Source organism: Daphnia magna, linkage group LG7, assembly GCF_020631705.1.
Source record: "Daphnia magna isolate NIES linkage group LG7, ASM2063170v1.1, whole genome shotgun sequence".
Taxonomy (NCBI): Eukaryota; Metazoa; Arthropoda; class Branchiopoda; order Diplostraca; family Daphniidae; genus Daphnia; species Daphnia magna.
In genome coordinates, this window is record NC_059188.1 from 7,541,137 (window position 1) to 7,564,738 (window position 23,602).

The 23,602-nt window shown below is 36.9% G+C and overlaps 1 pseudogene; it reads right to left on the reverse strand.

The window, feature by feature from the left end:
• Nucleotides 1–20,191: 20,191 nt before the first annotated feature.
• Nucleotides 20,192–22,353, reverse strand: LOC123474117 (annotated as a pseudogene).
• Between the last annotated feature and the right edge of the window lie 1,249 nt (nt 22,354–23,602).

The following is a 23,602-nucleotide window of genomic DNA, read 5'->3' on the forward strand; positions in this document are numbered from 1 at the left end:
TACTAAACAGCATCCCTAGCCTTTTACTTGAATTAATTTTCATGGATAAACTAGGGATGATTAATTATTTATAAAGACTGGAGAAGACGCAGAATGTCTTAAAGTGTAGTATTCTAGAACATTTCCTGAATTGGAAAAGTATTTCTACCTATCCTTTTACTTGAATTAATTTTCATGGATAAACTAGGGATGATTAATTATTTATAAAGACTGGAGAAGACGCAGAATGTCTTAACGTGTAGTATTCTAGAACATTTCCTGAATTGGAAAAGTATTACTAGGGTAAATAAATCAAAAACCCCCTTTTCTCCTATCTCCCCCTGAAATCGAAACCCTCTGGATTTTTTTTAATTTTTCAACGCAGCATCCGAAACTGGTCTATTGGATGGTGTTGTAAATTGATGTTGTGAGCCTAACACCGTACCACTGAGCTATCACAAATTTCCATCTTCAACAATAAAAGCATGTCATTTTGTGTCATCTGCTGCAGTCTACTGTATGGAATTAGCAACACGGGAGCTTATGTAAGAAAATTATAATGCAATAACGAATTAGATGAATTTTGTTCAACAAATAGAGTAGCGAATTGAATAGTTTTATAAAAGACACTTTAGGTAATCTAACCATATCAATATTGGCTAGGATAATTTAAGTTTAAGACACATTAAGCGACAAAAAAAATCGAACAATTCGAAAAAAAAGGAAATCTGACGAAAAAACATAATCTCACATGAGTTTTGAACCGTCGAACTTATCGTTGCCAGCGCAACACCTTATCGGTATGGTGTTATAGATGTGTACTGTAACAGATAGCATTCTACTATTATTAATAGCATAGTTATTTTACATCGTCTACTGCAGTATACTGTCCAGAATTAACAACATGGGGGCTTATGTGAAAAAGGAGAAACGCAATCACGTATTATATAAATATCGTCAAGTTTTAAAAACTTCGATTTTGACTACACAAAAAGGGCAATTTCAATTAACTTGGTGATACTGATAGTGGTCGACGGAATGTCAATTGAGAAGGATTTTTTATGATTTTTAATATCGGACATTAAGCCATACTTGCTATAGTTTCAACGTGATTTAATTTAAAATTCTACCATTTAAATTTTTTATATTTTTATTTGTAAATTTCTATACTATTGGCTATTTTTTTAGATAAATTAATCGTTGTATTGATTAAATAGAATTTTGTGTTTTGGAAGGTTTCCGATCTAGTGTTCTTTGGGTTTGAGCAGACGACATTTTGTTTTGAAAGATCAATGTTATGGTTATTTTAATCATTAATTTCTTCAGTTTTTTCTCATTGCACCTCCTTTGTTGTCTTCAGCAATTCGATTCAGAAAAAAAACTAAATCGAATACAAAAATTAGTTTTTAAAACTATGACTGTCCGGAATTAGCAAAAATGTCCGGGGAATTATAAAATTTGTCCGGAATTAGCTGATCGGCCATGCAATTAGCGGTGTCCAAATTTGCGTTTTTATCCTATTTTGTCGTGCTCTGTGGAGCGTCTTATCAAATAATTCAGGTCAGATATCTTTTCTACTATTGTGAATGGACCACCCAACTGCATGTAAAATTTTCCTGTCTGAGATTTCATTTCTTTTAATAAAACTCGATCTCCTGGCTCAAAAGAACATTCTTTTAAAGATCGGTCGTAGTTAAGTTTTTCCGTAACTGTGAGACAGTTAGTTTACTCTTCGCTAGTTCTAATGCTTCATGCCACTGTTGAGTGTAAATATTGTTTTAGTCTTCTAAAAGACGATTGCTCATTGGCGGTATCAGATCAGTTGGCTCGAGGGTATCTCGCCCCTTTAGAAGATAGAATGGGGTTTCACCGGTGCTGGAGTGAGGCGGCCGGTTATAGGCCGCAACAACATAGCCGAAGTGCTCATCCCACACGAATGGGTTGTGAGCGAATTGAGAGATTAACATATTTCCTAGTGTCATGTTAAATCTTTCTTCAGCTCCATCAGTTTGTGGGTGATAGGCCGTAATTCTCAATTGTTTTACACCCAACTGCTTGCATAACTCCGTCATTACCAATGACTAGAAATTGGATCCTCTATCCGTTAGGATTTTAGAGGGCAACCCTTCGCTATTGACAAATAATGAAAATAAAGCTTCCCAGCTGCGTGAATCTTTTAAGGAGCAGCTACTAGAAAAGCTTCCAGCCTGCTATTTAAATGTGATAGATGATCTGAACTCATCTGGCAAGATAAAGGACAAGTGATTTACGACATGTGTGGGTACCTCATCAAAACACAGGATTTGATAAGGATAGATTGAGGGATTCGTGTAAGAGAGGTCTAGTCTGACGTCTGAAAATTTGGATGCAAAACACAGTCTTGACGCACACAAACATTTAGGATAACACAATGTTGCTAACTACTCTAATTAAACATAAATAGAAACTAAACAACATTACCTAAATTAGTATCTAATATCCGTAATTAGTAATAGATGTACACACACCAACACTGTCACAACCGAAAGAGTTACAATGATAAAAGTTTTCGACTGCAACTTGGAATTCTCCTGAGTTGCATGTATTATTTTGGAAGAATAAGTAAAATGTTTACATGCAATAATTTCATGCTATTAAATTATAAATAAAAGTGTTTAAATATAAAACATATATATGATGACAATTAATAATGATGTAAATAAAATTACTTTTTTTACAATAAATAAAGTATTGTTGAAAATTAAGATAAAGAATGGCTGTACCTTGTTCAACCGTAATTTATCTACTTAGACTGGTTTATTCATAACACAGCTAGAGTCGAACCATCAGTTAAATATTTTGCAGTACAGCGCTATACCACTGAGCTACCCAATACTGCTTATTCGTGATACTTTACACATTGTATAGAACCAATTTAAACATAATACAATTTAATGATGGCTAAAAATAATATATGTGTTCGTAGACATAATGAGATCATGTAAAATGAAATATCATGTAATAATGACAATTCATAATGATATAAATAACATACATTACAAGTAAATATATGTATCCATAAGTGTCAATGTCGCATAAATTATCTGCTGGAATCAATTATAAGGCCTAATTTTGTGCAAAAAATTCAGATAAAGTAAATTTTAGTATTTAAAGAAGTCCATTTTTGCGTAAATTTGTATTTTAAATTCATCTCTCTTACCTGTTTTTTCACTTCAACTGAATAGAGGTCCGGACCTCCATTCAGCTCCTCAATTCACTATACACCCTTCTAGTTTTTGGCTCCTCTTCTTTCATTTGTTGCAATGTTGTACAAAAAGCACACGAAAAAAACAAAAAAAATTCAGGTGAATTTGAGATGAATTAGGTACACCACTTTTCTCCCCATGAACGCCATGTTAATACCGGCATTTCCAAAAATATAAATAAAATACTTCAAAACATCCTTAAATTAAATTGTTTATGCCAAACAACGCGTTTTTCTTTACTCTATTAGAATAAAGTGCATATTTTTGAATTATTTTAACTAAAAAAATGCTTCCCTATACCCCAAAGATGTTACACTCAAATTGTGAGCATATTCATTACACCAACGAATTTTGGCGGAAAGTGATATGGTCTGACGAAAATACGTTTTCAACAGACGGTTATTTTCCTCAGTAGGTACATCGACTAACAGGCGGTCGATATGAGCCGTGCAATCTTTCTCGCAGTAGGCATAGCACTCGAAAAACCATTAATTTATGAGGCTGCGTTATTTTCCATGGCTCAGAGGTGTTACATCGTATTAATGGTAGGCTCAATATGCACAGTTACATGTACACTTTAACAAATCAACTAGTGCCATTTGCAAGAGAGATGTTTCCACTTCCTGATAATGAGGACCCGCATTTGCGCGAACTTCCTGAAAACCAGGTACAATATGGATTTTTCATGCATGACGGGTAAGAATATGGTTTTTTTGTTAAAAGTTTTAAAAAAGGGAAATTTTTTAACTTATTTTATTAAAGTTGTCCTACTCATAACGCAATCATTATTCGTGATTGGTTGGCTGGGGAAGCCTCCCATCCTCATCGAATAAAGAAATTATGGTGGCCAGCGTTCAGTCCTGACTTAAACCCAATTAAAATTTTTGGGGTTGATGGTGAACAGGATGGAGGCTGTTAAATGTGACACTCAAGAAGATTTGTGGGAATGGATCATGTAAGGTTGAGAAGATATGGCAGACCAAAGGAACTATTGGGAAAATTTGATTGACTCGATGCCAGAAAGACTGGCACGCGTTATTGAACTTGATGGTGACATGACAAAATATTAACATTTAAACCAATGTCAGTATGCTTTTTTTCCTTTTTATCAATTACAGATCCATAGCCACGGCAATCTTGCATTGAAAGCTGGTTGCGTAAACCCCAGTCTACACGTGAAAAAGGAAGGGTAAAAAGTGGTCGGAAAGATGAAAGACATGTAAGAAAAAAAAAGAAAAGAAAGAAAAGATGAAAAAGATAGAGCATAAGGGGGGTACGGTAAACACCCTGGTATACCTTCCATAAAGGTAAAATAAAATAGCATAGAGCAGTTTGTCTGCTAAAGAAACTTCCCGGCATGACTGTAAATGGGTCTATATCCTTTCATTTTGTTTGGACGAAGGGGATACTATGGTGCCTACCATAACCTCGTTTTCTTTCCATTCTTCTCTTTCTCTACGTTTCAGTCAATTTTCCTACTTTTAATGTTGCACCTTTTCGCGGGTTGCAAAGAAAGAGAAATAAGAATAGCATAAAGGGGTAAGGTAGGCACCAAACCATCCCCTCCATCAAAAAGAAATAGAAGGATATAGACCCATTTTCCTGCTAAAGAAACTTCCACGTATGACTGTATTGCAAAGAAACTTTAAGGAACTTAATGAAAATGAAAAACCAAAAAGGCAGAATGGTAAAGAAGATAAATGATTACAAGTTAAATGAAAAAAGAGAATTAGTTGATAAATATGACAGATTAGTGGTACCACAAGTTAAAATAAGGAAAATAGTGGAAGATAATCATGATCATATGTTAGCAGGACACTTAGGAATAACAAAAACTTTATCCAGACTTTAAAAAAATTTTTGGCCAAATATGCGTTCAGACGTCACACCACACGTTAACAGTTGTTTGATGTGTGCACGACGGAAAGCAGTTGGTACAAGTAATGCCTCATTGCAGCCTTTGCCACCCGTCAACTGGGTCTGGGAAAGGATTTCCATGGATGTCGTTGGACCGATTTAAGAAAGTGTGAAGGGAAACAAATATATTTTAGTTTTATAAGATAATGCCAGTCGATCTGTTTTTACATTTCCAATGAAAAATCAGACCGCCCAAACAAACGCAAGAATCTTAGTAAATAAATTGATAACGAAATATGGAGCACCAGACACTGTGCTAACAGACCAAGGAACGAATTATCTCTCACATATGGTTAATGAAATATGTGAATTATTTAAAATTAGGCAAATGAGAACTACAGCTTACCATCCACAAACTGATCGATTAGTAGAGAGGTTTTACAGAACGCTATGCGACATGCTTGCCTGTTACGTGGTAGATGAACCCCAAGAGTGGGACAAATATTTACCATTTGACACCTTTGCGTACAACACGTCCAAGCAGGCAACGCTTAAGGATAACCCGTTTTACCTTTTACACGGAAGAGAACCAGTACTATTGAATGACATTAAAATTAACCGGCATTTTGAAACGCATGAAAACGAAAGTGAAATGTATAATTATCAATCAAGGAAAGCGCAGGAACTAGCTAAAGAACATCTCCCTGAAGCTCAGACCAAACAGAAAAGATATTATGACGAGGGAATGAAAAGCATTAAATATGACATCGGAGATTTAGTATTGCTGAAAGTCCCAATATCCACAGGAAAGTTTATAAATAGATGGAATGGACCCTTTAGAATAACACGGCATTTTTCTGATATAACTTACGAAATTCAAAATATTGATAGCGAAAATCAGGAATCCATAGCACATGCAAATCGTCTAAAATTCTATACCCCGAGGGAACCCATAATTATTACAAAAAAGGAAGAAGAAGGCAAAGTAAAAGATACAAATAATTCCAAACGAAGCCCTAGAAGAACAGAAAACATCCCCAAACATAAATATATCTTAAGAAGTAATAGACATCAGTTAGGTAGTAACCCTACCCTAACTGGACGTTCAAAGGAAGCGCTACAGCAATCGAGTCGACTCTGAACAAAGCTGTGCTGTGGCTTGCTTGCTACCACCATGTTTATGAGATCCATGTTAAACATGTGTCAGATTACTTCATGGGTAAAAACTCTCCTTCTGAAGCGCTCTTGGTTCGATTCCAGAAAGAATGGTCGGAAATGGATCACGACACATCCTGTTTGATTATGATGTTGAAAAAGAACTTCAAAAAGTCGCCGATGAAGTGTTTGATCTGTCCTCCTGTGTCTGTTTTAATTGCTTGGTAAGAGTATGAGCTTGGAATTCGATCGCTTGTTGTGTTATGGTAGTTGAATGAATTAACGCGAGTCCTTGGTTCTTGAGCTCAAGAATTTTCTGCTCAGCTGCAGCTAATTTCTTTGAAACTAATTTATATTCTAGATCCTTTTCTTTCAAGCGGGTTTTTAATTCTTGTGTCGTTGTTTTATCCTTTTTTGTTGCTAGTTCTAGTTTGTAGCTGTTAATTACTTGGTTAATTCCTATTAATGCTGTTTTTAGTAAATTCCTTTCCTCTACTAGTTTGTTTTTCTTTTTGCTTGGTAAGCTGTCATTGAGTGGTATTTTGTTAGTTGATTTTTCTCGTCGCTTTCTTTGGGGCTACTATCTGCATTCTCCTTCGTTTAACTGGTATTACTACTCCCCTTTCCCTTATTTATATCCCTTCTGTTTTCTCAGCTTCTAACGATGGATAGACCTTATGAGTTACTCCTCTTGAGTCAACTGAACGTGGTCTTACTGGCCGCTTAATTGGTTTTACAATTTCGTCTTTTGGTGCTGATGGCTTATATATGTCTACTATTAAGTCTTCAGCTGACATTTAATTTTTCTTACTTTGATCGCGGGGAGTCTGAGACGCCTTGTAGTCGTCTGCGATTCTTGGTGTTTCCGTCGTCGGTGTTTGCCCTCCCGATGGTTGCTGGATTCGAGTCCGACGCACTTCAACAAAGTTCAAACTGGCACGTTCACCAAATGTGGTGGGTGTATAATTGATGGAACAAATACACGTATTGGAATGAACCTGACTAACTATTTATCTATGGATATGTACATTAACACAAGTCGTAGGTATTACTTTCGTGAAGAGACACTTGCGGGGCTCGTCTTTTATAGGTGTTGAAGACGTTCAGGAAAAGCCCGAAAGCATAGCTCGAGGTGATGTTTCGATCACGTGATGGTGGTGTGATGCAGGTAGGTAAGTGCCTTCCTTGTACGGTGCGTTTATGGCAATATCGGCTTTTCTAGATCATGGCTTGACACTTCCGCAGTAAAAGCCTTTAAGAGGCTTTAGCCTCGTTTTAAGACAAGAAGTGACACTAGACTAAATAGAAATTAGGTTAAAAGGCGACTAAGGTTAAATGATAGGAAGGGCAAGCTGGATGAATATTTCATGAGGCTATCTAGGGTTAGTCAAGCACACTATAACTTGTCATTTTTTTATATCCTTTTAAAAAAGATCGCACTTGGCCTCCCACAAAGTTAAAATGGCATGTCATGGTAGACTTCGGCGATGACATAGATGCAGAAGTACAGGATGGAACTGCTACTCACGCTTTAGTTGTTATATTCCTACCATGCAAGGGCAATTGGGTTCAACCGATTACCTGCTTAGCTTTAAAAAATGCAGCTAGTCCCAGATGCCTCCGTGAAATTATTATTAAAGCTATCGTATTGCTTTACAACAATAACACCATTGTAAAAATCGGGTTTGTGTCAGGGTTGCACGTTAGGAATCAGTGGGAAAGAATCAACAGACAGGGTCAAGAAAGACAATTCCTAATTCATTAATCCTCCATTGGTTTGATCAGTTAAAATCTACTGATTAACAGATGTATCTTATATATTGATGTGTACAAGGAACCATATTCTACAGCTTGCAGAAGCTCAGTTATATAAAAAAATCTTAAATGCTTTGCCATAAATAATAACGATTGTTAACTTTTAGTTTGCTGCTAGAACTGCTGACTATAAATACTACTGGTGGCTTTATGAATTAGAAAGGAAAAATGATTTTCGGAGAGCCCATAAACTTACAGAATTTCATCGGTATCGTCACATTCTGATAAAATGAATGTCAGAAAGGTGGTGCAATTGCTGACTGACAGTTGTGCCGGTAATCCAGTGATACCGATGCCACAATAGGTTTAAAGTCTTTTTAAAGGATCTGAAGCACCGAACAGTTTACTAAACTAGGAACGATATTTTTGACGTCTTGGATGACAGATTTTTCGGAGAAGGTATCCTACTAGCTAACTGGTGGAAAAAGTAGAAGATACTGCACACTTTTCTGACAGTCCTGGACATCACAAAAGAATGTTACAGCACGCTGAATGATCCAGATATACTTGTTAAAATGTTTGTATCGGACACTACACTTCAGAGTTGGCACGTGTCAGTTTTGAGTGTCATTAAACTGACCGAAGAAATGTTTGGTGCCAATTACATTACGGTTCTTACTGGTAAATTTAACCAAGATACGATTGAGGTAATAATAAGTTATTTCAGACTATATAAATATATAATGTAGCAAATACATATTCATGATTTTTTCAGGTCTTTTTTTAGAATCGTAAGTTGTATTGATGACACTCCCACTTCCTATTCATTGAACCAAATATTCAGAATTATTTCACTGTATACTGTGGCTTCAGGTCGTTTGAGGTAACGTAGACAGCGCAGAAAACATCCGCATACTAGTGAAGTACCAAGAAGGTTTGGTAAGCAATGTTAAGGCATGTGAAAATAAAGCTTCCCAGCTGCGTGAATCTTTTAAGGAGCAGCTACTAGAAAAGCTTCCAGCCTGCTATTTAAATGTGATAGATGATCTGAACTCATCTGGCAAGATAAAGGACAAGTGATTTACGACATGTGTGGGTACCTCATCAAAACACAGGATTTGATAAGGATAGATTGAGGGATTCGTGTAAGAGAGGTCTAGTCTGACGTCTGAAAATTTGGATGCAAAACACAGTCTTGACGCACACAAACATTTAGGATAACACAATGTTGCTAACTACTCTAATTAAACATAAATAGAAACTAAACAACATTACCTAAATTAGTATCTAATATCCGTAATTAGTAATAGATGTACACACACCAACACTGTCACAACCGAAAGAGTTACAATGATAAAAGTTTTCGACTGCAACTTGGAATTCTCCTGAGTTGCATGTATTATTTTGGAAGAATAAGTAAAATGTTTACATGCAATAATTTCATGCTATTAAATTATAAATAAAAGTGTTTAAATATAAAACATATATATGATGACAATTAATAATGATGTAAATAAAATTACTTTTTTTACAATAAATAAAGTATTGTTGAAAATTAAGATAAAGAATGGCTGTACCTTGTTCAACCGTAATTTATCTACTTAGACTGGTTTATTCATAACACAGCTAGAGTCGAACCATCAGTTAAATATTTTGCAGTACAGCGCTATACCACTGAGCTACCCAATACTGCTTATTCGTGATACTTTACACATTGTATAGAACCAATTTAAACATAATACAATTTAATGATGGCTAAAAATAATATATGTGTTCGTAGACATAATGAGATCATGTAAAATGAAATATCATGTAATAATGACAATTCATAATGATATAAATAACATACATTACAAGTAAATATATGTATCCATAAGTGTCAATGTCGCATAAATTATCTGCTGGAATCAATTATAAGGCCTAATTTTGTGCAAAAAATTCAGATAAAGTAAATTTTAGTATTTAAAGAAGTCCATTTTTGCGTAAATTTGTATTTTAAATTCATCTCTCTTACCTGTTTTTTCACTTCAACTGAATAGAGGTCCGGACCTCCATTCAGCTCCTCAATTCACTATACACCCTTCTAGTTTTTGGCTCCTCTTCTTTCATTTGTTGCAATGTTGTACAAAAAGCACACGAAAAAAACAAAAAAATTCAGGTGAATTTGAGATGAATTAGGTACACCACTTTTCTCCCCATGAACGCCATGTTAATACCGGCATTTCCAAAAATATAAATAAAATACTTCAAAACATCCTTAAATTAAATTGTTTATGCCAAACAACGCGTTTTTCTTTACTCTATTAGAATAAAGTGCATATTTTTGAATTTTTTAACTAAAAAAATGCTTCCCTATACCCCAAAGATGTTACACTCAAATTGTGAGCATATTCATTACACCAACGAATTTTGGCGGAAAGTGATATGGTCTGACGAAAATACGTTTTCAACAGACGGTTATTTTCCTCAGTAGGTACATCGACTAACAGGCGGTCGATATGAGCCGTGCAATCTTTCTCGCAGTAGGCATAGCACTCGAAAAACCATTAATTTATGAGGCTGCGTTATTTTCCATGGCTCAGAGGTGTTACATCGTATTAATGGTAGGCTCAATATGCACAGTTACATGTACACTTTAACAAATCAACTAGTGCCATTTGCAAGAGAGATGTTTCCACTTCCTGATAATGAGGACCCGCATTTGCGCGAACTTCCTGAAAACCAGGTACAATATGGATTTTTCATGCATGACGGGTAAGAATATGGTTTTTTTGTTAAAAGTTTTAAAAAAGGGAAATTTTTTAACTTATTTTATTAAAGTTGTCCTACTCATAACGCAATCATTATTCGTGATTGGTTGGCTGGGGAAGCCTCCCATCCTCATCGAATAAAGAAATTATGGTGGCCAGCGTTCAGTCCTGACTTAAACCCAATTAAAATTTTTGGGGTTGATGGTGAACAGGATGGAGGCTGTTAAATGTGACACTCAAGAAGATTTGTGGGAATGGATCATGTAAGGTTGAGAAGATATGGCAGACCAAAGGAACTATTGGGAAAATTTGATTGACTCGATGCCAGAAAGACTGGCACGCGTTATTGAACTTGATGGTGACATGACAAAATATTAACATTTAAACCAATGTCAGTATGCTTTTTTTCCTTTTTATCAATTACAGATCCATAGCCACGGCAATCTTGCATTGAAAGCTGGTTGCGTAAACCCCAGTCTACACGTGAAAAAGGAAGGGTAAAAAGTGGTCGGAAAGATGAAAGACATGTAAGAAAAAAAAAGAAAAGAAAGAAAAGATGAAAAAGATAGAGCATAAGGGGGGTACGGTAAACACCCTGGTATACCTTCCATAAAGGTAAAATAAAATAGCATAGAGCAGTTTGTCTGCTAAAGAAACTTCCCGGCATGACTGTAAATGGGTCTATATCCTTTCATTTTGTTTGGACGAAGGGGATACTATGGTGCCTACCATAACCTCGTTTTCTTTCCATTCTTCTCTTTCTCTACGTTTCAGTCAATTTTCCTACTTTTAATGTTGCACCTTTTCGCGGGTTGCAAAGAAAGAGAAATAAGAATAGCATAAAGGGGTAAGGTAGGCACCAAACCATCCCCTCCATCAAAAAGAAATAGAAGGATATAGACCCATTTTCCTGCTAAAGAAACTTCCACGTATGACTGTATTGCAAAGAAACTTTAAGGAACTTAATGAAAATGAAAAACCAAAAAGGCAGAATGGTAAAGAAGATAAATGATTACAAGTTAAATGAAAAAGAGAATTAGTTGATAAATATGACAGATTAGTGGTACCACAAGTTAAAATAAGGAAAATAGTGGAAGATAATCATGATCATATGTTAGCAGGACACTTAGGAATAACAAAAACTTTATCCAGACTTTAAAAAAATTTTTGGCCAAATATGCGTTCAGACGTCACACCACACGTTAACAGTTGTTTGATGTGTGCACGACGGAAAGCAGTTGGTACAAGTAATGCCTCATTGCAGCCTTTGCCACCCGTCAACTGGGTCTGGGAAAGGATTTCCATGGATGTCGTTGGACCGATTTAAGAAAGTGTGAAGGGAAACAAATATATTTTAGTTTTATAAGATAATGCCAGTCGATCTGTTTTTACATTTCCAATGAAAAATCAGACCGCCCAAACAAACGCAAGAATCTTAGTAAATAAATTGATAACGAAATATGGAGCACCAGACACTGTGCTAACAGACCAAGGAACGAATTATCTCTCACATATGGTTAATGAAATATGTGAATTATTTAAAATTAGGCAAATGAGAACTACAGCTTACCATCCACAAACTGATCGATTAGTAGAGAGGTTTTACAGAACGCTATGCGACATGCTTGCCTGTTACGTGGTAGATGAACCCCAAGAGTGGGACAAATATTTACCATTTGACACCTTTGCGTACAACACGTCCAAGCAGGCAACGCTTAAGGATAACCCGTTTTACCTTTTACACGGAAGAGAACCAGTACTATTGAATGACATTAAAATTAACCGGCATTTTGAAACGCATGAAAACGAAAGTGAAATGTATAATTATCAATCAAGGAAAGCGCAGGAACTAGCTAAAGAACATCTCCCTGAAGCTCAGACCAAACAGAAAAGATATTATGACGAGGGAATGAAAAGCATTAAATATGACATCGGAGATTTAGTATTGCTGAAAGTCCCAATATCCACAGGAAAGTTTATAAATAGATGGAATGGACCCTTTAGAATAACACGGCATTTTTCTGATATAACTTACGAAATTCAAAATATTGATAGCGAAAATCAGGAATCCATAGCACATGCAAATCGTCTAAAATTCTATACCCCGAGGGAACCCATAATTATTACAAAAAGGGAAGAAGAAGGCAAAGTAAAAGATACAAATAATTCCAAACGAAGCCCTAGAAGAACAGAAAACATCCCCAAACATAAATATATCTTAAGAAGTAATAGACATCAGTTAGGTAGTAACCCTACCCTAACTGGACGTTCAAAGGAAGCGCTACAGCAATCGAGTCGACTCTGAACAAAGCTGTGCTGTGGCTTGCTTGCTACCACCATGTTTATGAGATCCATGTTAAACATGTGTCAGATTACTTCATGGGTAAAAAACTCTCCTTCTGAAGCGCTCTTGGTTCGATTCCAGAAAGAATGGTCGGAAATGGATCACGACACATCCTGTTTGATTATGATGTTGAAAAAGAACTTCAAAAAGTCGCCGATGAAGTGTTTGATCTGTCCTCCTGTGTCTGTTTTAATTGCTTGGTAAGAGTATGAGCTTGGAATTCGATCGCTTGTTGTGTTATGGTAGTTGAATGAATTAACGCGAGTCCTTGGTTCTTGAGCTCAAGAATTTTCTGCTCAGCTGCAGCTAATTTCTTTGAAACTAATTTATATTCTAGATCCTTTTCTTTCAAGCGGGTTTTTAATTCTTGTGTCGTTGTTTTATCCTTTTTTGTTGCTAGTTCTAGTTTGTAGCTGTTAATTACTTGGTTAATTCCCATTAATGCTGTTTTTAGTAAATTCCTTTCCTCTACTAGTTTGTTTTTCTTTTTGCTTGGTAAGCTGTCATTGAGTGGTATTTTGTTAGTTGATTTTTCTCGTCGCTTTCTTTGGGGCTACTATCTGCATTCTCCTTCGTTTAACTGGTATTACTACTCCCCTTTCCCTTATTTATATCCCTTCTGTTTTCTCAGCTTCTAACGATGGATAGACCTTATGAGTTACTCCTCTTGAGTCAACTGAACGTGGTCTTACTGGCCGCTTAATTGGTTTTACAATTTCGTCTTTTGGTGCTGATGGCTTATATATGTCTACTATTAAGTCTTCAGCTGACATTTAATTTTTCTTACTTTGATCGCGGGGAGTCTGAGACGCCTTGTAGTCGTCTGCGATTCTTGGTGTTTCCGTCGTCGGTGTTTGCCCTCCCGATGGTTGCTGGATTCGAGTCCGACGCACTTCAACAAAGTTCAAACTGGCACGTTCACCAAATGTGGTGGGTGTATAATTGATGGAACAAATACACGTATTGGAATGAACCTGACTAACTATTTATCTATGGATATGTACATTAACACAAGTCGAAGGTATTACTTTCGTGAAGAGACACTTGCGGGGCTCGTCTTTTATAGGTGTTGAAGACGTTCAGGAAAAGCCCGAAAGCATAGCTCGAGGTGATGTTTCGATCACGTGATGGTGGTGTGATGCAGGTAGGTAAGTGCCTTCCTTGTACGGTGCGTTTATGGCAATATCGGCTTTTCTAGATCATGGCTTGACACTTCCGCAGTAAAAGCCTTTAAGAGGCTTTAGCCTCGTTTTAAGACAAGCAAGTGACACTAGACTAAATAGAAATTAGGTTAAAAGGCGACTAAGGTTAAATGATAGGAAGGGCAAGCTGGATGAATATTTCATGAGGCTATCTAGGGTTAGTCAAGCACACTATAACTTGTCATTTTTTTATATCCTTTTAAAAAAGATCGCACTTGGCATCCCACAAAGTTAAAATGGCATGTCATGGTAGACTTCGGCGATGACATAGATGCAGAAGTACAGGATGGAACTGCTACTCACGCTTTAGTTGTTATATTCCTACCATGCAAGGGCAATTGGGTTCAACCGATTACCTGCTTAGCTTTAAAAAATGCAGCTAGTCCCAGATGCCTCCGTGAAATTATTATTAAAGCTATCGTATTGCTTTACAACAATAACACCATTGTAAAAAATCGGGTTTGTGTCAGGGTTGCACGTTAGGAATCAGTGGGAAAGAATCAACAGACAGGGTCAAGAAAGACAATTCCTAATTCATTAATCCTCCATTGGTTTGATCAGTTAAAATCTACTGATTAACAGATGTATCTTATATATTGATGTGTACAAGGAACCATATTCTACAGCTTGCAGAAGCTCAGTTATATAAAAAAATCTTAAATGCTTTGCCATAAATAATAACGATTGTTAACTTTTAGTTTGCTGCTAGAACTGCTGACTATAAATACTACTGGTGGCTTTATGAATTAGAAAGGAAAAATGATTTTCGGAGAGCCCATAAACTTACAGAATTTCATCGGTATCGTCACATTCTGATAAAATGAATGTCAGAAAGGTGGTGCAATTGCTGACTGACAGTTGTGCCGGTAATCCAGTGATACCGATGCCACAATAGGTTTAAAGTCTTTTTAAAGGATCTGAAGCACCGAACAGTTTACTAAACTAGGAACGATATTTTTGACGTCTTGGATGACAGATTTTTCGGAGAAGGTATCCTACTAGCTAACTGGTGGAAAAAGTAGAAGATACCGCACACTTTTCTGACAGTCCTGGACATCACAAAAGAATGTTACAGCACGCTGAATGATCCAGATATACTTGTTAAAATGTTTGTATCGGACACTACACTTCAGAGTTGGCACGTGTCAGTTTTGAGTGTCATTAAACTGACCGAAGAAATGTTTGGTGCCAATTACATTACGGTTCTTACTGGTAAATTTAACCAAGATACGATTGAGGTAATAATAAGTTATTTCAGACTATATAAATATATAATGTAGCAAATACATATTCATGATTTTTTCAGGTCTTTTTTTAGAATCGTAAGTTGTATTGATGACACTCCCACTTCCTATTCATTGAACCAAATATTCAGAATTATTTCACTGTATACTGTGGCTTCAGGTCGTTTGAGGTAACGTAGACAGCGCAGAAAACATCCGCATACTAGTGAAGTACCAAGAAGGTTTGGTAAGCAATGTTAAGGCATGTGAAAATAAAGCTTCCCAGCTGCGTGAATCTTTTAAGGAGCAGCTACTAGAAAAGCTTCCAGCCTGCTATTTAAATGTGATAGATGATCTGAACTCATCTGGCAAGATAAAGGACAAGTGATTTACGACATGTGTGGGTACCTCATCAAAACACAGGATTTGATAAGGATAGATTGAGGGATTCGTGTAAGAGAGGTCTAGTCTGACGTCTGAAAATTTGGATGCAAAACACAGTCTTGACGCACACAAACATTTAGGATAACACAATGTTGCTAACTACTCTAATTAAACATAAATAGAAACTAAACAACATTACCTAAATTAGTATCTAATATCCGTAATTAGTAATAGATGTACACACACCAACACTGTCACAACCGAAAGAGTTACAATGATAAAAGTTTTCGACTGCAACTTGGAATTCTCCTGAGTTGCATGTATTATTTTGGAAGAATAAGTAAAATGTTTACATGCAATAATTTCATGCTATTAAATTATAAATAAAAGTGTTTAAATATAAAACATATATATGATGACAATTAATAATGATGTAAATAAAATTACTTTTTTTACAATAAATAAAGTATTGTTGAAAATTAAGATAAAGAATGGCTGTACCTTGTTCAACCGTAATTTATCTACTTAGACTGGTTTATTCATAACACAGCTAGAGTCGAACCATCAGTTAAATATTTTGCAGTACAGCGCTATACCACTGAGCTACCCAATACTGCTTATTCGTGATACTTTACACATTGTATAGAACCAATTTAAACATAATACAATTTAATGATGGCTAAAAATAATATATGTGTTCGTAGACATAATGAGATCATGTAAAATGAAATATCATGTAATAATGACAATTCATAATGATATAAATAACATACATTACAAGTAAATATATGTATCCATAAGTGTCAATGTCGCATAAATTATCTGCTGGAATCAATTATAAGGCCTAATTTTGTGCAAAAATTCAGATAAAGTAAATTTTAGTATTTAAAGAAGTCCATTTTTGCGTAAATTTGTATTTTAAATTCATCTCTCTTACCTGTTTTTTCACTTCAACTGAATAGAGGTCCGGACCTCCATTCAGCTCCTCAATTCACTATACACCCTTCTAGTTTTTGGCTCCTCTTCTTTCATTTGTTGCAATGTTGTACAAAAAGCACACGAAAAAAACAAAAAAATTCAGGTGAATTTGAGATGAATTAGGTACACCACTTTTCTCCCCATGAACGCCATGTTAATACCGGCATTTCCAAAAATATAAATAAAATACTTCAAAACATCCTTAAATTAAATTGTTTATGCCAAACAACGCGTTTTTCTTTACTCTATTAGAATAAAGTGCATATTTTTGAATTTTTTAACTAAAAAAATGCTTCCCTATACCCCAAAGATGTTACACTCAAATTGTGAGCATATTCATTACACCAACGAATTTTGGCGGAAAGTGATATGGTCTGACGAAAATACGTTTTCAACAGACGGTTATTTTCCTCAGTAGGTACATCGACTAACAGGCGGTCGATATGAGCCGTGCAATCTTTCTCGCAGTAGGCATAGCACTCGAAAAACCATTAATTTATGAGGCTGCGTTATTTTCCATGGCTCAGAGGTGTTACATCGTATTAATGGTAGGCTCAATATGCACAGTTACATGTACACTTTAACAAATCAACTAGTGCCATTTGCAAGAGAGATGTTTCCACTTCCTGATAATGAGGACCCGCATTTGCGCGAACTTCCTGAAAACCAGGTACAATATGGATTTTTCATGCATGACGGGTAAGAATATGGTTTTTTTGTTAAAAGTTTTAAAAAAGGGAAATTTTTTAACTTATTTTATTAAAGTTGTCCTACTCATAACGCAATCATTATTCGTGATTGGTTGGCTGGGGAAGCCTCCCATCCTCATCGAATAAAGAAATTATGGTGGCCAGCGTTCAGTCCTGACTTAAACCCAATTAAAATTTTTGGGGTTGATGGTGAACAGGATGGAGGCTGTTAAATGTGACACTCAAGAAGATTTGTGGGAATGGATCATGTAAGGTTGAGAAGATATGGCAGACCAAAGGAACTATTGGGAAAATTTGATTGACTCGATGCCAGAAAGACTGGCACGCGTTATTGAACTTGATGGTGACATGACAAAATATTAACATTTAAACCAATGTCAGTATGCTTTTTTTCCTTTTTATCAATTACAGATCCATAGCCACGGCAATCTTGCATTGAAAGCTGGTTGCGTAAACCCCAGTCTACACGTGAAAAAGGAAGGGTAAAAAGTGGTCGGAAAGATGAAAGACATGTAAGAAAAAAAAAAGAAAAGAAAGAAAAGATGAAAAAGATAGAGCATAAGGGGGGTACGGTAAACACCCTGGTATACCTTCCATAAAGGTAAAATAAAATAGCATAGAGCAGTTTGCCTGCTAAAGAAACTTCCCGGCATGACTGTAAATGGGTCTATATCCTTTCATTTTGTTTGGACGAAGGGGATACTATGGTGCCTACCATAACCTCGTTTTCTTTCCATTCTTCTCTTTCTCTACGTTTCAGTCAATTTTCCTACTTTTAATGTTGCACCTTTTCGCGGGTTGCAAAGAAAGAGAAATAAGAATAGCATAAAGGGGTAAGGTAGGCACCAAACCATCCCCTCCATCAAAAAGAAATAGAAGGATATAGACCCATTTTCCTGCTAAAGAAACTTCCACGTATGACTGTATTGCAAAGAAACTTTAAGGAACTTAATGAAAATGAAAAACCAAAAAGGCAGAATGGTAAAGAAGATAAATGATTACAAGTTAAATGAAAAAAGAGAATTAGTTGATAAATATGACAGATTAGTGGTACCACAAGTTAAAATAAGGAAAATAGTGGAAGATAATCATGATCATATGTTAGCAGGACACTTAGGAATAACAAAAACTTTATCCAGACTTTAAAAAAATTTTTGGCCAAATATGCGTTCAGACGTCACACCACACGTTAACAGTTGTTTGATGTGTGCACGACGGAAAGCAGTTGGTACAAGTAATGCCTCATTGCAGCCTTTGCCACCCGTCAACTGGGTCTGGGAAAGGATTTCCATGGATGTCGTTGGACCGATTTAAGAAAGTGTGAAGGGAAACAAATATATTTTAGTTTTATAAGATAATGCCAGTCGATCTGTTTTTACATTTCCAATGAAAAATCAGACCGCCCAAACAAACGCAAGAATCTTAGTAAATAAATTGATAACGAAATATGGAGCACCAGACACTGTGCTAACAGACCAAGGAACGAATTATCTCTCACATATGGTTAATGAAATATGTGAATTATTTAAAATTAGGCAAATGAGAACTACAGCTTACCATCCACAAACTGATCGATTAGTAGAGAGGTTTTACAGAACGCTATGCGACATGCTTGCCTGTTACGTGGTAGATGAACCCCAAGAGTGGGACAAATATTTACCATTTGACACCTTTGCGTACAACACGTCCAAGCAGGCAACGCTTAAGGATAACCCGTTTTACCTTTTACACGGAAGAGAACCAGTACTATTGAATGACATTAAAATTAACCGGCATTTTGAAACGCATGAAAACGAAAGTGAAATGTATAATTATCAATCAAGGAAAGCGCAGGAACTAGCTAAAGAACATCTCCCTGAAGCTCAGACCAAACAGAAAAGATATTATGACGAGGGAATGAAAAGCATTAAATATGACATCGGAGATTTAGTATTGCTGAAAGTCCCAATATCCACAGGAAAGTTTATAAATAGATGGAATGGACCCTTTAGAATAACACGGCATTTTTCTGATATAACTACGAAATTCAAAATATTGATAGCGAAAATCAGGAATCCATAGCACATGCAAATCGTCTAAAATTCTATACCCCGAGGGAACCCATAATTATTACAAAAAAGGAAGAAGAAGGCAAAGTAAAAGATACAAATAATTCCAAACGAAGCCCTAGAAGAACAGAAAACATCCCCAAACATAAATATATCTTAAGAAGTAATAGACATCAGTTAGGTAGTAACCCTACCCTAAACAAAAACCCTATCACCTCATTCCACGACCCACGAATGTCTTGTACTCATCTCCGAACCCTAAACCCTACAAACCATCCGACAAACACGCATTATAATTTACGACAAAGGAATTGGACGGATAAATTTTAAATGACATTATTTCTATTTTATAACAGATGGAAAAGACACTTCTATTCCTTTGCCTTTTAGCCAGGGTTGGACGCAGTAGTAAAAAAATTTACCGCTATGCGGTAGCTGTAACCGCAAGATTTGATTTTCTACCGCAGTTGTGGTGGTCGTTTGCGGTAGCGTGGCTAGCTAATAAAAAATCAACTCACAAATCACAAGCATTCAGGTTGCAATGAACGTTATTCTCTTGTATTTCGGATTGAAAAAAGTAGTTTATGAATCAATGAACTTGTTTACTTTTAATAATGGCATGCGTTCAAAGTTTTTGTCTGACAAACGACTCCTAAGTGGGGTAAAAATCCTTCCTGCAACGCTGAATAAGCGCTCGATGGAGGCCAACGAAGGAAATGCAGCATTGTACTTGATAAATAGGGCCTTCATGGTTGGGTATTTGTTCAGGCTGTTTATCTTTGTAGACTGGTCGGCAAGGAACAAATCAACCTTGATGGACTCCGCCGGTACTGTGGTTGTCAAAATTGATTTGAAGAAATCTTTCTTGGTCTTCTTTCTCTGCGGGCTGTAGTCCGAATCCTCGCTTTGAATACCATCGGCCGCTGAAGAAGACTGCTTCCTGGTAAAATGAAAATGAAAGCAATGTCCAGTTAACGAACACAGCACTACATCAGGGAACTAGTGTAACTGTATAGATACCTAATACACAAGTCCACCTGGTCCTTCTTGAAGGATCGAAAGACGTCTATAAGACGCTAGACATTAGCATCACGATCCTCGCATTCCGGCATCCATTTTACCTTGAAGAGATGATGTACCATGGCGGCGATGTGCAACTCTTCGTCAGCCAAACATTCAGCAAATCTTCGCTATCCATTGTGTTTAGGAGAGGTTCGCAGTGCTTGATGGCGCCTTTCTCCTTCCGGTTTTCCATCTTGTTAAGAAGGATGGTAAGCGTAGGAAGTAAATAAGCGATAGAGATGTTGACGTCTGCTTGAAGAACGTCCAATGCTTCTCAATCACTTTGACGTATTCACGAACGAATTCCTCTTCGGCTGGGCGGAAATACGCAATCCCGAATTGTTCAAAAACTGCTTTAAGTTCGGTCGGTTTCTTTGTGATGAAGTACTCGACTCGTTGCATGGCATTGAAGTACGAATTCCACCGAGTTTCATTATGAATGACAAAGAGTATCCCAAGGCTTTCTACGATCGTGTCAGAAGCCTTAGAGCTTCAATTTTGCTTGGCCCAGATAGCAGTCACTTTCTTCTCGGTTGCCTCCATTAGGATCTTGAGAGCCGGTTCTAGATCTTTATAGATGTCGTACTTGCAAATCAGGTTCAATGTGTGACATGCACACCGACGATGAGGGGGTAGGATGTAAATGTTGTTTGCGTCTTTTCCACTATCGAGGATTTCCGTTAAGGAAATTGGATTCATGTCAGCATCAGTATTTCTTGAATTTCGAATTCACTCTCTTGTTCCGTTGTAGATTCTCCTTGATCCTCCTTTTTGTTACCACGGTTACGATCAGATAACGACTTGATCTTATCATCGGTCTCTTCAAAATCGGAAAAATCATCCTCTAGAAGAGCGGCGATGTTGTCTTCTCCGACCACCTTGAAACAGATAAAATGAGATAATGATTATAAATTCAGTATCGACATTGTAAGAAAATGGTTGGTAGCCTAGTACCATCCTGTTTGACCTGTCAGGTTCTTGATGCAGTGTCGTCCTAGAGGTGGACGCGGTCTCAACGTCCAATGAAGCTGCCCTTGGAGGTGCATTTTGAGTCGAAGTGGATCGCTCGATGGTAGAGGGGAGAGACGAGGCTCCATAGAGACGAAATTCTTTAACAAAATTGCTTCCGTTGTTCGTCACCATTGCTCTCAATTTGTGAAGGATGTCGTACTCTTCGTACACAGCTTCTAGGAGCTTGGCAATCACTTCAAAATCGCAATTCTTTTATGACGCGCCTAACAACAAGGCATACGGAATGCCTTTTCAGGTCGGGTGCGATCCAGTGGGCAGTGATGCCGATCCACCAACAATCTTTCCCCTATGCTACAGTAACAATTACCGGAATGAATTCATCCAGGTTTTTCTATGTGACAGGTTTTTGGTAACCTCGAAAAGACAAGACCTGCTGCACGAGGGCTGGATTACGACCTGTCTCGTTCTTTTTATTCGAGTGGTCCCTGAGAGGTTGGACGCCCATCAACTTAGTAGCATCAATTTCCTTACAAAGTATGTTAAACTCTTCCAACTTTTCCTTGTGAGCCGTCTAAAGACAAACAAATGCATAAGAAAGACCATCTTCAACAAGTTGACGTACCAAGTACGTCATACTTTGATGTGAGTCCGCAAGTTTCCTCTAAAGTTGTTTATCGTTGATAGAGTCTTCCACATTCTGGGACAATCCTTCACTTGACAAACGTACAGGGAGCTTCCATTTTTCGTCGAGGGCTTATTAAACATGAAGAATGATTGTTGGTAGGAAAAACTTTTGACGTTATCCTCAGATTCCACAAAATATTGTGTAATCTACAGCAACATGACTAGATTGATTCTATGTATACCTTTTTAGAAGTGGACACTAGTAGCATCTTCACGATCCTATGTGTCACTTTCTCGGCTGGGACTCGCAGAAGACAGAATGCTGATGTCATCACGGGAAGTGTCCAACTCAACATGTGTGCCCATCAACTCCAGTACCTAAAATGAGAAAGATGAATAACAGGAGATGAAAGATTAGGAGCATTAAATGAACTGTTTGCTCACGCTGAACAGAGTGAGTACTGGTAGAAGCTGGTACTGAAGCTTCCTTCGCAGTGGCAGGTGCTGCGACAGCACCATCATGAGTTTGTGCTGCATCAGTTGGGTTGCCTGGTTGTGAATGAACGATTATTTTCAATACAGTTACAGAATTAAGAGTAAAGTCACAATTTGCAACTACTGAACTACCTGATTAATGTAACAAAACACTAGTTTCATTCCTGACTGGTTCACTGCGTTTACCTCGTTTGTTTTGCTGGGGTCGTTTCCCTCGACTAAAATAGAGTTTGGATACTTGCAATACAATCATTCATAGTAACACTGACAAGTTTGACTTACCCCATGATGATTAAAGACTATATATGTTAAATAAAACGTTTTTCAGTAACTGTATTGAGAATCACAATCTTTATAGCTGAACAGCAAGCGTCAGGGGCTGAGGAAATGACGTGCTGCCATCTATTGTTCATCGAAATGTAGTTCATTTTCTGGCTGATAGATGGAGTTTTACTACCGCTACCACGCGGTAGTATACATGGCATGCGATAGTGCGGTAGCTGTTAAAATTTTTAGCATGCCGTGGTAAATGATTGCGGTACTACCACTTACCGTGCGGTAGGACCCCGGTAGATTTTAACAGCGGTGGTCCAACCCTGAATTTTTAGCTATGTTTCAATCTGCACACACCATTTATTCTTCCGTTTGCGACTATAAAAACGTAAAAACAAGGGGAATACTTGATATAAACTCAACGTATTATTGTGACAAAGATAACTTAGAAATAAATCATCAGCGGAGATTTCCGACCAATTATACATTAATGACAAAACAAAAACCTATAAAAACGTGGAAAGGTTGGACTTCTAAACTAAAAAG